Below are 18,543 nucleotides of genomic sequence, written 5' to 3'. Positions count from 1 at the left end.
CAAACACCTACACATACACACACACAAAACCATACACACAACTACCCACACATTCATGCCTGCACACAGACATAAACACATATGCCTACACACATACACATACCCCCCCCCCCACACACACACAGATTCATACACAGAACTACCCACACACTTATGCCAGCACACGGACACAAACACACATGCCTACACACACTTACACATACCCCCACACACAAACACATACGCCTACATACACACACTCGTGATTGCGAAAAACACAATTTGAATTCAAGATGTCAAAATTCAAACTATTTTTTTTTTTTTTTTAAGTAGGAACTGAAGCATGTTTTTCTTTTCTTTTTTTTTCTTTTTCTTTTTTTTTTTTCCGAAATCCGTATTGTTCAAGGAGTTTAGATGAAAGTTATAAGTTTCGAGTACAAAGAATAAAAAATTGAAAAAAAAAAAAACAAAGTTTATAATTAATTTGAATTCCGAAATTTTGAATTCAAATTATGTTTTTCGCAATCACGAGTTGCGACAGGACTCTACTTATTGGTTACTATCCTACTCACTTGTTTCTAGAAAACGGCTCCTGTCCCTCCTCTTGGGTGGGTGTACAGTTGTGTACGTGTATGTGTAGGCTTGTGTGTGTTCGTAGACCTGTGTGTACGCACGTTGGCGTGTGTATGTCGGTAAAAGTGCGTGCGTGTATGTGGGTGAGTGTGTATGTGCATGAGTGTAGGACATGAACGCCAGGCTCCGGGAGGAGTCGTGCCTGCAGAGGACGGTGGGGTTAATTAAATTAAATTAAACTCTTCAACTTTTGATTCGTTTGAGGACTTGTGAAGTATTTTCAGTAGCCACTCAGGTCCTCAATTGAACTTTTTTCCTTATAAAAGAAAGGTTGCCGAAAGAAAGGTACCGAACAACATAATGAAGAGAAAGGTACTGAATAGAAAGAAATACTAAAATTGCATTAAAAAAAAAGAAGATAGTTATTGATTTGTTTATTGATTGAGTTGTTTTATGTTTGCGCATAAGGAGGAGTGTTTGCAGGATTTCCCCCGATTTTTTTTTTTTTTTTGTCAGGAACGCACTTTTGGACTATTTGGTGGCTAATAAGAGGAAGGGAAATTTGAAGGTCCCTCTCCGGAATTTTTTTTTTTTTTTGAAATTTAAGGGTATGTTTGCGAAAACACAATTTTTTGCTATCTTTTTTTCTTGAAGAGAAAGGATGAGATTCAAAAATTCACCCCAATCGTTTTATGATATTAGAGCTTCAAAAAAAAAAAAAAAAAAAATTAGGTATCTTTCGTGATGCTAAAAAACCAGGGGGTTCAGGGGCTATCCACCGGGAAAATTTTCGGAATTAAAGTCCTAAAAACGCAATTGTAAGCCATCTTTGATGACGTAGTAGAAGACATGGGGTTCAGGACTTTTCCCCAGAGACTTTTCGGTGTAGGATTTCTCCAAAAACGTTGTTTTAGTTTAGACGATCTTTGAATATGGTGAAAGATGAAGAAAGAAGGACATGGGGCTTCTCTTCGGAAAATTTTCGAAATTGTAGCCCTGAAAACGCAGTGATAAGCCATTTTTTATGACGTAGGGAGAAGAAACGGGGTTTGAAACTTTTCATCGGACATTATTCGAAATTGGAGCCTTGAAATGCAATGGTTGGTTATCTTCGGTAGCGTTAAAGGAAGGGATGGGTTCAGAAGCTAACCCTCAACTTTTCAATATTGAAGCTTCCAAAACGTGATGATAGTATGTCTTTACTGATGTTAAGGGAAAGACTCGAGATCGGATGCTTTCCCCCGGAATATTTTCGGAACTGAAGTTCTAAAAATATAACTAAAGTTCCTCATTAACGACATTTTCGAAAAAGTTTTCGATTCCGGCGATTTTTTCAAAATTAAAGCTCAAAAAATTCAGTTTTTGACGATCTTCGATGACATTGGAGAGAGGGAGTTAAGGGACTCTCCACTGGAAAATTTTTGGAATTAAAGTCGTGAAAATATAGTTGTAGGCGATTTTTTAAATTTGTTGGGAGGGGGAGAGGAGAGTTTGGTGACCTTTTCCCGGAAATTTTTTGAATGTACAAACCCTTTTTTTGGAAAGGGGGGGGGGGGGCGAGCTATCGCCACAATCGCCTCCCCCTCCTCTGTGGATCCGCCTCTGCTTTAAGTTTGATATCTATATTGACTTTAGTTTCCCTGTAGGCGCTTATGTTAAAGCAATTGAACTGTTCAAAATTGAACGGAAAATTGTTCAAATCAAAAAACTATTTTCTAAACATGTTCTTCATCAAGAGGGTTTTCTAACAAAGATTGCTTGAAGCAAATTCGTCTTTATGTTTGGGATTTATATCTGCCTTGAATTTCCCCGTAGGTGTTAATGTTATGTTTTTTTGAACTGTTCAAAATTGAAAGAAAATTGTTAAAATTAAAAAATAAACTATGGGAGTGAGGTGTCCCCGCCGAGATCTTTTAAACAAAAAAAAAAAAAAAAAAAAAAATTGCTCGAATCTGGCTATTCACTTAAAAGTTATTAGGGGGTAGGGGTACGGACAGACCGACAGACATTTTACCCCAGCTCAACACCCTACTTTCTTATTTTTAATACTTCGATGCTTATTTAATTTTTTTTTCTTTTTGTTTGTAGCAATGTTTTAAAGATGCTTATTTAATCCTTCCATCCCGTCTTTTTTTTTTTTTTTTGACTATTACTGGGAAAGTAGATTAAAAAAGGAAATTAAATACATTATTGGAAACGCAATAAAGATTTGAGTTTACTGTACAGTAAAACCTGTATACAATCATACTGTTGGGACCTAAGAAAAAATCGTAATAGACAGGTTATCGTTACAGACAGTTTGATTATTCATGCTGACATTTTGCTGGGGCCAAAAAAAAAATATTGTTACAGACAGGTTATCGTTATACACAGGTTTCACTGTATTAAGTTTCGCTTAATTTGCATTGGATTTTCTGATTTGTGTGACATTTATTGAATAAATTTGTTAGTAATTACAGTAATGCAGTTATTTTGTAAATGCTGACGTTTAAATCCAGAGTTAAAAATTTTGTAGTCTCTTGAAAATCATTTTTACCATAAGATAAATAAATACCTTTATGTTGAAAAGTAAAGTAAGAAATAACAACGTCAACCAGCACAAATTGCAGATTACAGCAGATACGTCGCCTTTCGGCGTTACAAGAAACGCCTTTTTCAATGCAAATGATTTGTTTTAAAGTACTAATTTTTAAAATGAACTAAAAAGTATACAATAATTTCTCTAAGCTTCATGTAGATTTCAAGTCCAATACAATTTCAGAATTTCTTACAGATTGTCTGGAAAATTTGTGATTCTGAGTTTTTAATAGCTATCAAAATACTTGTGAACAGGCCCGGATCTGCGTACCCGCAGACCTCGCAGTGCGGTGGGGCACACGTCCTTAAGAGGCCCAATAGCCCAAGAAACTGACAAAAAAACTGAAAAAAAAAAAAAAAACTAGCACTAAAACTTATTAACGATGCAAATACACACTGCTGGCTTCTAGGAAGACGCCCTACAGATTTTGTTGCAAGAGGCCCAAAATTTATACATCCAGGCCTGCTTGTGAACTTTAAAGGAAAAACATGGGACGCATGGACAATGTATGACTATACTGCCGGTGCTAAACGCAAAAGTGGTATCTGCAGCTGATTTCAAAATGAGAAATTCCCGTTTAAAGTTATGCGTCTTCATGTATTTGATTCAGATGAAACTTTTCCAGAATTTTTTAAAAAATGTTTCCCGTCGACAAATGACTATGAAACATTGTATTAGGGTAAAATATGTGACAAAGAACCACCTGGTGACAATAACTCAATTTCGACAAAAAGTGCAGATACGGCATTTGTGCTTAGCACGGCAGTATACAAGTGTAAGAAAGTTATCAATGGAAAAACTTAAAACTCGGTTAATACTACAGTCGGATTCCGATTTAACAAACCTCTGTTTAACGATCTGATTTAGCGAATTTTTCTTTTTTCCATAGTAAAATGAAGTCAAAAAGCTCTACTTAACGAATTATAAATCCCGAATTAACGAATTATTTTAACAGGCGAAATGTTTTTTTAAAATTAATTTGAGTTTGGAAATATTGGATTGTTTACCAAATGATATATCCATCTTGTCCGAAGCAAAAAAAAAAAAGGTCGGGGGGGGGGGGGGTGCTGCCAATGAATATCGATTATGATGTAGAAAGTAAAGATGAAACTTCCATTAAAACTGTTACATTTTCTAATGCTTTACATGACCTGGAAAGTGTAAAATCATATCTCATGCAGCAGGGTGTAAATGACACAGTATTTTTTTCCTCTCCATGGAGTTGAAAGAGAAGAATTTCGAGTCAATTATGAAAGAAATTGTCAAACACCTATTAGTAGTGGGAAAAGGACAGTTCTGCGGCAGGAGGAGGTGGTGGTGGTGGTAACATCTCCTCCCACTCCCCCTCTGACCTTGGGGTTACGCCTCCTCCGCCTCCCACCCCCTGACGATTGCGCCTCGAACTTGAAGAAGGTGACGAGGGTTTTTTCTCGTGATTTCGCCCTTCCTCGTTTTCGCTCTTCCTCGCTTCCGCTCGACTACGTTTTCGCCCTTCCTCGTTTTCGCTCGGCTACATTTTCGCTCGAGTTTTTGCTCTTCCTCGTTTTTGCTCGCGTTTTTACCGTGAAATTTTACAGGGATATTTTTAGACTTTGTCGTTTTTACCGTGAAAAGTTTTTGGACTTAGAATATTTTTCCGTAACCTTATACGATGGTTTTCGAGTGGCAACCTGTTTAGGGTATGACAAAACGTCACAATTGTTGTCATAAGAATGTGTGATACTTTTTGTCATGCCATCCTCATGAAGTTGTACAGAGCTATTTCCAGTGTTTTTTTTTTTTTTTTCAAACATACTGGACTTTGTCGTTTTTTTTTACCGTGAAAGATTTTCCCTACGTTTCTGAACTTTGTTACAAAATAAATTTATGTTTTAAGTTGACGGTCCCACCAACCAGCCCGGTGTATTAAATACACCCCATCAACTTCTTTTCATCTGCCAATGCAATTTGCATACAAATGCAGATCAATTTTGAAGATTTTTCACAAGTTAGATCAATCAGCTTTAATATTCAATATGATTTATACATTTTCATGAGTTATGTTTTAATCGCGTTATTAATCGTTTACACTGTCATTTTATTATTTTCATGCATTTATTATACTTGTAAAAATAAATCCCAACTCTGTTATATTTATCATTCTTTCGATGATTCTTTTTTTTTTCGGACTTTGAATAATTTCGACGAATGGTTGTCAAGACAACCAAAGTTTCGCGAATTTAATTATTTTTATTTTACAGAGTGTCGGGAATCGAACACCCAAACTTTGAGTTAGCCAAAACGTATGCTAACCACTATGCTATATTTTCCATCACACTTTCAGTCTTAATGTGAATCTGTACCATGACAACGAATATTACAATTAAATTAATTTTAAAACCATCAGTTAATTCACTCTTTAGTACTAATCATGGCATATCATTAACTGTATTTCAGCTCATAATTGAAACTATCATCATTATTATTATTTTTCATAATAACAAAGTTTTCACTTAAGTAAAGATTTATTTAAATACAACCCATTCGAGATTTTAGATTTGGTTCAATGCTTTGTGGACTTGAAATATATTTTAAACTTTGATTTTCTTTTTCATGCATTTCAAACTTTATCATTTTTATTTTTTCTAACTTGTTAAATTTTCTTAACTAATTTCTTTTTTTCTTTGTCAAATTGACAAATATTTTTTCTAACTTGTAAAAATTTCGAAGAAATAATTTTCTTAACTAATTTTTTTTTGACTTTCATACAACAAAATATTTTTTCTTACTTGTTAAATTTTCGAAGAAATAATTAACTTAAATATTCTTTCACACATTTTGAACTTTAACGTTTTTTCCTGTCATTTAGCACTTTGATTTTTTTTTCACTATTTTAGCGTTTTTCAATTATTTTCAGTCTTTAACTATTTTCTTAACTTTTTAGTCTTTAACTAATTTCAAGCATTTCAGACTTAGATTATTTTTAGTGATTTCGATTTTTTTTTAGTATATTTTAGAGTTTGATCATTTTCTCGCTTGTTTTTACTTTATCGTTTTTTTCCCATATTTTTAAACTTAGAAATTTTTCACAAGTAGTGACAGGAATCGAACCTTCAAATTTTTCAAAACGTTATCATGTCTTCAATTTTTGCAATCATGTCAAACTTGCAATCAATTTACTCGTAGTAGTAATTAACACTTATCATTAACAAATTTTCTCAGATTTTAAAAAATCAACTTAATTAATTTTTTCCAGTAAGCAAATTGCGCACTCAAGTTACATTCCAACACTGCATATACGTTTCAAGAGTTTCATTGAATTTATCACATTCCATTTAATTAACTCTAATAATTACTTTTTCATTAATACTTAACTTAATCATTTTATCATACATTTATTCCAGTTACAAAATTATGCTTAAAAGTTATTTATTTTTCTTAGCACAAGAGATTTTAACATGTTCCTACTAAAATGCTTTTCACTCTAGTTTGAGTTTACTAAAATAGCAACTCGTTTACGATTTAGATTCATTTAATCGTCTTTGATTCTTTTTCATTGTTAATATTTTAAATTATCACATACGTTATTATTTTTATACATTTATCCATTTAATTTTCCAAAATCTACAATCAATTTACTTTTCGTATTAATTAACACTTATCACTATCAAATATTTTCATGAATTTTAAAAATTATCTTCTTAAATAATTTTTTACTGTAACCAAATTTCCCACTCAAGTTATATTTTATCACTACATATGCTTTTCATGAGTTTCACTTAATTTATCGCATTTCATTTAATTAACTCTAATAATTATTTTTTATCATCGATATTTAAGTTAATCATATTTTCCTTTCTTTATTTTTTTTTTCATGCAAACACTCTTGATGGAATAAAACAAAATTTTCAACTTTCATGAATTAAATCCCCTCTGAATATTTTATTTTACTTTACCATACTTTACTATTTTACTTACTGCGTTTTACTATTTATCATTCATTACAGCTTTTCCAAAATATTACTTTACAACCAACCAATTTCATTAACAGAATTTTCATTACAATTTATAAATTTCACTTTTATTTAATTATTTTTACCTACGGTAAAATAAAACACATAACACAAAAATGTTAAACATCAATGAAGTACCCAAGAAATGTTAAAATTATAAGTCGAGTATCAAAACTTCATGTCAGCAAATTTTAAAAATAGACTTACCGAAAAATAACTTCTACTGAAATTCATTTCAAAACTTGGAATCAATTTACTCTTAGCATTAATAAACACTTATCATTAAGAAATTTTCATGGATTTTAAAAATCAACTTATTTAATTTTTTTCCAGTAAGCAAATTTCGCACTCAAGTTACATTTTATGACTACATATGCTTTTCAAGAGTTTTATTGAATTTATCACATTTTATTTAATTATTTTTTTATTAGTATTAAACTTAGTCATTTTATCGCTTAGTATTTAACTTAATCATTTTCTTGCTTGTTTTTACTTTATCGTTTTTTTTTCCCCGTTATTTTTAAACTTAGAAATTTTTCACAATTAGTAACAGGAATCGAACACACAAATTCTTCGAAACATTATCAAGTCTACAATTTTCATCCAACTAAGTTAATTTAAAAACTTGCAATCAATTTACTCTTAGTAGTAATTAACACTTATCATTAACAAATTTTCACGATTTTAAAAAAATCAACTTATTTAATTTTTTTCCAGTAAGCAAATTTCGCACTCAAGTTACATTTCATCACTTTATATGCTTTTCAAGAGTTTCATTTAATTTATCACATTTTATTTAATCAACTCTATTAATTATTTTTTGATTAGTATTTAACTTAGTCATTTTATCGCATAGTGGTTTACTTTATTATTATTTTTTTTTTCATACAAGCACTCTTGTTAGAATAAAACAAAATTTTCAACCTTCATGAATTAGAATCACTTTGACTATTTCATTTTCCCAATAATATTTTACTTTAACAACTAATTTCTTTAACAAAATCGATATCATTTATTTTAGTCTTTATCCTTTTCGAACGATACATTCAAATGGACAGCTATACGTTAGATTAAGAAACTTAATCTAAAATTTGACAGATTAAGTTAAAGCTAAATACTGACTAAAATTAAGTACAAAAGACTAACCTTTTTGGGGTGAAATCTCTCAAGTACCAGCTATCGCGAAGTTATTTAAAAACAGTGAATGAAATTGTAATAAGTGGATTGTTAATTATAACTCAATCTCACAAATTACAACTACACGCATGTTTTATTTGAAATCGCTGCATACAGCTGTTTGCCCATCGTCGATTTGCAGAAGGCATGCCGTAAAATCGCAAATCAACTCGGCTGTTGAAAAAAACTACCGTAATCCTACAGCACTTCGGATGGTCCACACACAACGGTGCGAATTGAGGAAATGACTTTATCAATATTTCTATCTACCCTATACCGATAACAGATAACAAACCCCACGTGCGAGTATGATTCATCCCTTAGCAAGTACGTCTTGTAAGTGATGTCACTGTTTCTGACCAATTAAAATTAGTTCACGTTTCTCAAATATCAAGCACATAGATCGACAATAGTCTGATGTCAGGTTTTCCAAACAAAATTTTAGATTTTAATTCGTAGTTTCGAATTAATTTCTTTTTCATTTCAAACTTATAAAAAAAATTTCCAGCTTGTAAGAATATTTCTTTCAAAAACAGATTTTTGATTCAAAACAGTATTTTTTCAAACTTGTAATATTTTTCTACTTAGAAAATGAAATCAAAAATTTTTGTTTTCTTTAATCATATAAAATGTTTTTAGGAAATAATTTCTCAAACTTGTAATATTTTTCCACTAATTAAAAAAAAATCAATTTTTTTTTCAATCATTTAAAAATAAATTTTTAATCTTACAACAATAAATTTTTCCGCAAAAATATTTTTTTCAAATCAAAATAATAATAATAATAATATTTTTGTAACATATTATTTTTTTTCTTTTCAATCTTTTTTTTTAGCCTTAGTCATTCTTAACTCTCATAGGATTAAGAGTCACAATACTAAAACAACTTCCTGTGAACTTAAAAAATAAATCAAACTAGGTTTTAACACTAGCGGGTGAAGAAAAATCCTAAGTACATAGAATAAAATTTCACGACGTCTTTCAAAGCTCAGAATCACTCTAAAAATGATTCTCCAAACATCCACTATAAACCAATGAATATTCACTTTAACCAATGAGAAGTGTACATAAATCTCTTGCTACTGACGTCATAGAATATCACACGAACTTTTGAGCAGAATTGAGTTGTTTTACACAGTATTCAGATTTTTAGAAAATGCCAACACTTTGACTTCCAAATTCATCCTGACCTACTACGAGTAATTTTAAGATGGTAGCAGGTTTTCACATCACACCGAATGTCGATGACGGTTTCGCATCTCGCGCATGACATGGTCAATCACGTGTGATTGATCATGGCTGGTGAAGGGCTGGTTGAAAGGCTGGTGAATATCATTCTGAAACTTTGAAGCCTGAAGATGAACAGATGGGATGCAACGAACATGAAAATGAACACTGAGGCTTCTCCACAGCCTGATGATATGATACACTTGGGTGATTGTATTTTCACTTTAGGTGAATACTTTTCGGAAACGTACATGCGTGCATATTAGAAGATATACGTGTGGGAAAGATGGTATTCTTCGACCAACTAAGGATGGTATTTCCTTAGAACCAGATGTGTGGAGATCACTTATTTCAAGCCTACGTAAAAATATAAATCAAAAATTAATCGAAGACCGTGATTTCGCTTTTGTTATAAAAAAGGAGAGTCGAGTGCGAATGGTAACATCTGTGTTAGTGTGCAAAGATTGTTCAAACTGAAACGAGAAGTGTTCCAGTTGATGCCTGATAGAGTTCTACTTTTGGAAAGCCAGACTGACAAATTGTGCTACGCGTCCCCTTGTATCTCACGTAGTGTCAAAGACAAACTTATGACTTATACTCTAAAAGAGTACATCCTTTCGGAAATTGAGAAAAAATATCCCTGTGATTGTCGATGTGATAAAATCAGCACATATACATCACAAGAAGTTCGTAAACTGGCTGATTCTCTACGTAAGTGACTATTTGATGAGCTCATATGCAACATAAACTACCTTTCTAAAAAAGAATGTGTGGATTGTAAAAATGGATTCATTTTTTACATGAGAGAGAGTGCATGAATGTGAATCATTAACAAGGGGTCGAAAGTTCGACACTTTTTTCGAACAGGCTCTTTTTAATGTTAATTGGGAAAACTTGACTCGTGACTTCGTTACTTTGAATGTTGATAGTCCATGTTTAAAATGTCATGTGTCTGATTTATTTGATGCAATCGATGTTAAAAATACGCTTGAAAGTTTTGAAGAGTTTAACTTAAAGATGAAAGTTTTTTTAATTGTCTTTTACTGTGTGTGTGAATAAATTGTGTTTATCATTTTAAAAGAGACTTGTGTTTTGATTGAGTTGTTGAATATGGTTGATGGATTATACTTTGAAATCACTCTTACATATATTTTTTATATGCACTTTATTGTAAGTAATCTTTATACTGTCGGTGTTGTCTTCATCTTATTGTATGGTTTTGTAATTAAGACTGAATGAAAATATAATTTTTGTAATATTTCTATAGTTTAATGCATGCGAAGGACTTCGACTAATGCTAAGTGGAAAGTCAAAATTAGAACCGTAAAGCTTAAACATGTCAATGGTTTGAAAACAATACACAGTTATATTCACATACACAAACTCGTACGTATCAATACACTTACATTAAAGAGAAATATTAAAGACTTATAAATTCTCATATGAGATAAGAACGCTCTTTCTTAACTTAGTTAGTCACATGATCGATAAAAGATCCTCACCTATTTGTGATTTGTCATGAAATAATATACATCGATAGATATGTTACTAAGTGTGTAATAGTTTTTATTTTTCTTAAATTCAAAGTTAAAACCAATTTGTTAATTGTAGGATTATATTAAGTGCTAAAAATGTGATATTTTCGCTTATAATTTCGGTTGATGTGTAAAGTTTTATTACAAGTTCCCTCACACGAATGAACAATAACATGCTAGATGGATATTTGAAAGCTTGAGTGAATGATTTGTAAGTATCTTAAACATTATTATTATTATTTCTAATGCATGTGTGTTAATTAATACTTAGAGTGCAAAGAGTAAATGGTTAAGTGCTATTGCTTATTAATACTAAGAGTAAAGTGATATTGAGTTTTAAATTTAATTAAAGCATTTCGTTTCAAGATTCAGTTGAAAAAATTTTATTTTGTAAGTTTGAAAATTTTTGAAAAAAAAAAAAAAAAAGAAAATAGTTTTGCGAAAAAAAAAAGATTGAAAAGAAAAAAAATAATATGTTACAAAAATATTATTATTATTATTATTTTGATTTGAAAAAAATATTTTTGCGGAAAAATTTATTGTTGTAAGATTAAAAATTTATTTTTAAATGATTGAAAAAAAAAATGATTTTTTTTTAATTAGTGGAAAAATATTACAAGTTTGAGAAATTATTTCTTAAAAACATTTTATATGATTAAAGAAAACAAAAATTTTTGATTTCATTTTCTAAGTAGAAAAATATTACAAGTTTGAAAAAATACTGTTTTGAATCAAAAATCTGTTTTTGAAAGAAATATTCTTACAAGCTGGAAATTTTTTTTATAAGTTTGAAATGAAAAAGAAATTAATTCGAAACTACGAATTAAAATCTAAAATTTTGTTTGGAAAACCTGACATCAGACTATTGTCGATCTATGTGCTTGATATTTGAGAAACATGAACTAATTTTAATTGGTCAGAAACAGTGACATCACTTACAAGACGTACTTGCTAAGGGATGAATCATACTCGCACGTGGGGTTTGTTATCTGTTATCGGTAAAGGGTAGATAGAAATATTGATAAAGTCATTTCCTCAATTCGCACCGTTGTGTGTGGACCAACCGAAGTGCTGTAGGATTACGGTAGTTTTTTTCAACAGCCGAGTTGATTTGCGATTTTACGGCATGCCTTCTGCAAATCGACGATGGGCAAACAGCCGTATGCAGCGATTTCAAATAAAACATGCGTGTAGTTGTAATTTGTGAGATTGAGTTATAATTAACAATCCACTTATTACAATTTCATTCACTGTTTTTAAATAACTTCGCGATAGCTGGTACTTGAGAGATTTCACCCCAAAAAGGTTAGTCTTTTGTACTTAATTTTAGTCAGTATTTAGCTTTAACTTAATTTGTCAAATTTTAGATTAAGTTTCTTAATCTAACGTATAGCTGTCCATTTGAATGTATCGTTCGAAAAGGATAAAGACTAAAATAAATGATATCGATTTTGTTAAAGAAATTAGTTGTTAAAGTAAAATATTATTGGGAAAATGAAATAGTCAAAGTGATTCTAATTCATGAAGGTTGAAAATTTTGTTTTATTCTAACAAGAGTGCTTGTATGAAAAAAAAAATAATAATAAAGTAAACCACTATGCGATAAAATGACTAAGTTAAATACTAATCAAAAAATAATTAATAGAGTTGATTAAATAAAATGTGATAAATTAAATGAAACTCTTGAAAAGCATATAAAGTGATGAAATGTAACTTGAGTGCGAAATTTGCTTACTGGAAAAAAATTAAATAAGTTGATTTTTTTAAAATCGTGAAAATTTGTTAATGATAAGTGTTAATTACTACTAAGAGTAAATTGATTGCAAGTTTTTAAATTAACTTAGTTGGATGAAAATTGTAGACTTGATAATGTTTCGAAAAATTTGTGTGTTCGATTCCTGTTACTAATTGTGAAAAATTTCTAAGTTTAAAAATAACGGGGAAAAAAAAACGATAAAGTAAAAACAAGCAAGAAAATGATTAAGTTAAATACTAAGCGATAAAATGACTAAGTTTAATACTAATAAAAAAATAATTAAATAAAATGTGATAAATTCAATAAAACTCTTGAAAAGCATATGTAGTGATAAAATGTAACTTGAGTGCGAAATTTGCTTACTGGAAAAAAATTAAATAAGTTGATTTTTAAAATCCATGAAAATGTCTTAATGATAAGTGTTTATTAATGCTAAGAGTAAATTGATTCCAAGTTTTGAAATGAATTTCAGTAGAAGTTATTTTTCGGTAAGTCTATTTTTAAAATTTGCTGACATGAAGTTTTGATACTCGACTTATAATTTTAACATTTCTTGGGTACTTCATTGATGTTTAACATTTTTGTGTTATGTGTTTTATTTTACCGTAGGTAAAAATAATTAAATAAAAGTGAAATTTATAAATTGTAATGAAAATTCTGTTAATGAAATTGGTTGGTTGTAAAGTAATATTTTGGAAAAGCTGTAATGAATGATAAATAGTAAAACGCAGTAAGTAAAATAGTAAAGTATGGTAAAGTAAAATAAAATATTCAGAGGGGATTTAATTCATGAAAGTTGAAAATTTTGTTTTATTCCATCAAGAGTGTTTGCATGAAAAAAAAATAAAGAAAGGAAAATATGATTAACTTAAATATCGATGATAAAAAATAATTATTAGAGTTAATTAAATGAAATGCGATAAATTAAGTGAAACTCATGAAAAGCATATGTAGTGATAAAATATAACTTGAGTGGGAAATTTGGTTACAGTAAAAAATTATTTAAGAAGATAATTTTTAAAATTCATGAAAATATTTGATAGTGATAAGTGTTAATTAATACGAAAAGTAAATTGATTGTAGATTTTGGAAAATTAAATGGATAAATGTATAAAAATAATAACGTATGTGATAATTTAAAATATTAACAATGAAAAAGAATCAAAGACGATTAAATGAATCTAAATCGTAAATGAGTTGCTATTTTAGTAAACTCAAACTAGAGTGAAAAGCATTTTAGTAGGAACATGTTAAAATCTCTTGTGCTAAGAAAAATAAATAACTTTTAAGCATAATTTTGTAACTGGAATAAATGTATGATAAAATGATTAAGTTAAGTATTAATGAAAAAGTAATTATTAGAGTTAATTAAATGGAATGTGATAAATTCAATGAAACTCTTGAAACGTATATGCAGTGTTGGAATGTAACTTGAGTGCGCAATTTGCTTACTGGAAAAAATTAATTAAGTTGATTTTTTAAAATCTGAGAAAATTTGTTAATGATAAGTGTTAATTACTACTACGAGTAAATTGATTGCAAGTTTGACATGATTGCAAAAATTGAAGACATGATAACGTTTTGAAAAATTTGAAGGTTCGATTCCTGTCACTACTTGTGAAAAATTTCTAAGTTTAAAAATATCGGAAAAAAACGATAAAGTAAAAACAAGCGAAAAAATGATCAAACTCTAAAATATACTAAAAAAAAAATCGAAATCACTAAAAATAATCTAAGTCTGAAATGCTTGAAATTAGTTAAAGACTAAAAAGTTAAGAAAATAGTTAAAGACTGAAAATAATTGAAAAACACTAAAATAGTGAAAAAAAAATCAAAGTGCTAAATGACAGGAAAAAACGTTAAAGTTCAAAATGTGTGAAAGAATATTTAAGTTAATTATTTCTTCGAAAATTTAACAAGTAAGAAAAAATATTTTGTTGTATGAAAGTCAAAAAAAAATTAGTTAAGAAAATTATTTCTTCGAAATTTTTACAAGTTAGAAAAAATATTTGTCAATTTGACAAAGAAAAAAAGAAATTAGTTAAGAAAATTTAACAAGTTAGAAAAAATAAAAATGATAAAGTTTAAAATGCATGAAAAAGAAAATCAAAGTTTAAAATATATTTCAAGTCCACAAAGCATTGAACCAGATCTAAAATCTCGAATGGGTTGTATTTAAATAAATCTTTACTTAAGTGAAAACTTTGTTATTATGAAAAATAATAATAATGATGATAGTTTCAATTATGAGCTGAAATACAGTTAATGATATGCCATGATTAGTACTAAAGAGTGAATTAACTGATGGTTTTAAAATTAATTTAATTGTAATATTCGTTGTCATGGTACAGATTCACATTAAGACTGAAAGTGTGATGGAAAATATAGCATAGTGGTTAGCATACGTTTTTGCTAACTCAAAGTTTGGATGTTCGATTCCCGACACTCTGTAAAATAAAAATAATGAAATTCGCGAAACTTTGGTTGTCTTGACAACCATTCGTCGAAATTATTCAAAGTCCGAAAAAAAAAAGAATCATCGAAAGAATGATAAATATAACAGAGTTGGGATTTATTTTTACAAGTATAATAAATGCATGAAAATAATAAAATGACAGTGTAAACGATTAATAACGCGATTAAAACATAACTCATGAAAATGTATAAATCATATTGAATATTAAAGCTGATTGATCTAACTTGTGAAAAATCTTCAAAATTGATCTGCATTTGTATGCAAATTGCATTGGCAGATGAAAAGAAGTTGATGGGGTGTATTTAATACACCGGGCTGGTTGGTGGGACCGTCAACTTAAAACATAAATTTATTTTGTAACAAAGTTCAGAAACGTAGGGAAAATCTTTCACGGTAAAAAAAAAACGACAAAGTCCAGTATGTTTGAAAAAAAAAAAAAAAAAAACACTGGAAATAGCTCTGTACAACTTCATGAGGATGGCATGACAAAAAGTATCACACATTCTTATGACAACAATTGTGACGTTTTGTCATACCCTAAACAGGTTGCCACTCGAAAACCATCGTATAAGGTTACGGAAAAATATTCTAAGTCCAAAAACTTTTCACGGTAAAAACGACAAAGTCTAAAAATATCCCTGTAACCTTTCACGGTAAAAACGCGAGCAAAAACGAGGAAGAGCAAAAACTCGAGCGAAAATGTAGCCGAGCGAAAACGAGGAAGGGCGAAAACGTAGTCGAGCGGAAGCGAGGAAGAGCGAAAACGAGGAAGGGCGAAATCACGGGAAAAAACCCTGGTCACCTTCTTCAAGTTCGAGGCGCAATCGTCAGGGGGTGGGAGGCGGAGGAGGCGTAACCCCAAGGTCAGAGGGGGAGTGGGAGGAGGTGTTACCACCACCACCACCTCCTCCTGCCGCAGAACTGTCCTTTTCCCACTACTCCTATTACTCAGTACTTTAAAACTTCGAATTAACTAGTGTGTAATAAGTCACGGAATGCTGAATAAAAAGTGTACATTTTCTAATTATGGCTATTTTTATGCAGTTGCTTATCAGATAAGAGAAGTGATTTTTTTTCGCACCCCGATGTTACGACTATCCCCGATTTAACGTATAAAAGTTTCGGTCCCAGTGATTTCGTTAAATCGAGGTGCGACTGTATTTTCAGAGCGAAAAATTGTTACTTAAATTACAAATTCATCTCAATGGGGTTGTTTCCTTCAATCAAAAGTATTACTTTTAGTCACTGACCTTGATAGAATAAGCAAAAAAAAAAAAAAAAAAAACATTTAGCGAGGAAAGTCCTTTATTTTCAAAACGTTTAACTTTTTGAAGTGTCCGAATTTTCAAATAAGGTGTTGTCCTTGTGACGTAACAAGTGATGAATTTTGGAGTGCATTCCCCTGGAGCACGGAATGCTTACGGCTAACGCTTACGCTTGCTGTCTACCGCGCTTCCATGTTATGATGATTCAGAAGCGAATTGAATATTGCGTCTGCACTGATGGCATCAGTGAATGGCATTTCATCACTTGTGATGTCATGCACAGAGCATAAAAAAAAAAAAAAGGATCTGCGCACCGATTAAAATTAAAAAAAAAAATATTAAACTTCGTCAATTTCTTTAAAAAATGGTAAAATCCATGCTTAAAAGCATGCTCTTTCAGAAAAAAAAAAACTTAAAATCTCTTAAACAACCCTATTGTCTGTTGCGTGCGCCCCATATTTTTCCTTTTAAAACGCTCACAAGTATTTTGATAACTATTAAAAACTCATAAGCACAAAAAAATCCAGACAATCTGTAAGAAATTCTGAAATTGTACAGGGCTTTTAATCTGCACGAAGTTTTAAGAAATTATTATATACTTTTTAGTTCATTTTGAAAATTTGGTACTTTAAAACTTTATTTAATTAATTATTAACTGCTCTTTTTCATTCGGAATTTTCGATTTACCGAAGGAGGTCTTGACCCGATCACTTCGATTAATCGTTGTTGCAGTGTATTGCTATTATCAACTTATAAAACAGTTATTTTTACAAATTTATTTAATTTCAGAGAAAACAAAGCATCCTATTAATGAAGCAAAAATCTTCCAAAGCTCAGCAAAAATTACTTCCTGTAATGATGAGCAGATAAACTTGAGCCATAGAATGATTTTATAGGCGAAAATAATATAGTTTAACGATAACTTGTTGCACCATATACTCTATTTTAGAAGAAAAATGGAGTGTAAAAGTGACGCTTTTAATGAGTGAAGCTTTAAAAGTGATGTAGTAATATGGTTTCCCCTTTCGCACAGATTCAACACGAATAGTGTTGCTGCAGCAGAATATTTTTTTTTTCATTTTATGAAGCGAAGAAAAGAAACGTTGGATTTAAAATAAGCAGCATTATTTTTAAAAATACTAACGATTACGCGAATATATTCAACTTTTCAAAAATTTCTTTTAGAATATGGAAATCTCTTTCGTTTTTATTTTAGTTATTTGTGGTAGACAGACAAAAATTATTTTTTAATTTTATCAAGATTCATCGATTTGTAGGAATTCGACCTACTGTCGTGAGAAATGTATTTTTCCTCATTGGGAAATATCTTATAGCTTTTTAACCGAAAAAAATAAAAAAGGGGCTTTACATATGATGTCAAGCTTTGAAGGGGAAGGGGAGATCGAGATATTTTGACAGTTTGTGACAAGGGGGAAGGAGGGGATAGTAAGAAGTGTGACATCACGCTTTTTTTTTTGTAAGTATATGTTCAAAAAATGTTGACAAAAGTTTGGTATATCTTCTGGACATCCCTTATTGCTTAACTCATTTTCCCGGATGTGAAATTTTTGCAGCATTTGTATGTGCACTTTATTCCCTAACTAGTAGTACACGCACGGCTTTGCCCGTAGTTGAAAATTAAAAGGTCATTCGGTTCGTCTGTATATTTACAAATAATGGATGACGAATTTCTCGCCAATTGGCTATGTTCATTCGCTCTCCCATTCCACGTCATGATAATTTCGCAATTTACTCGTCCATCTTATGATATTTTTGCTCCGGAAAATAGTCTTAAAATTGAAACAGAAAAAGAACAAAATCGAATTTTCGAAAAATCGCTCCGAGGTGCACATCCCCATGCTACAAACTAATTCTGTGCCAAATTTCATGAAAATCGGCCGAACGGTCTAGGCGCTATGCGTGTCTCAGAGATCCAGACATCCTACAGACATCAAGACAGAGAGACTTTGAGCTTTATTATTAGTT

This window comes from Uloborus diversus, chromosome 5 (genome assembly GCF_026930045.1).
Source record: "Uloborus diversus isolate 005 chromosome 5, Udiv.v.3.1, whole genome shotgun sequence".
In the NCBI taxonomy this organism is placed as follows: domain Eukaryota; kingdom Metazoa; phylum Arthropoda; class Arachnida; order Araneae; family Uloboridae; genus Uloborus; species Uloborus diversus.
The sequence above is the reverse complement of the archived record's forward strand: the minus strand, read 5'-3'. Positions refer to the sequence as shown.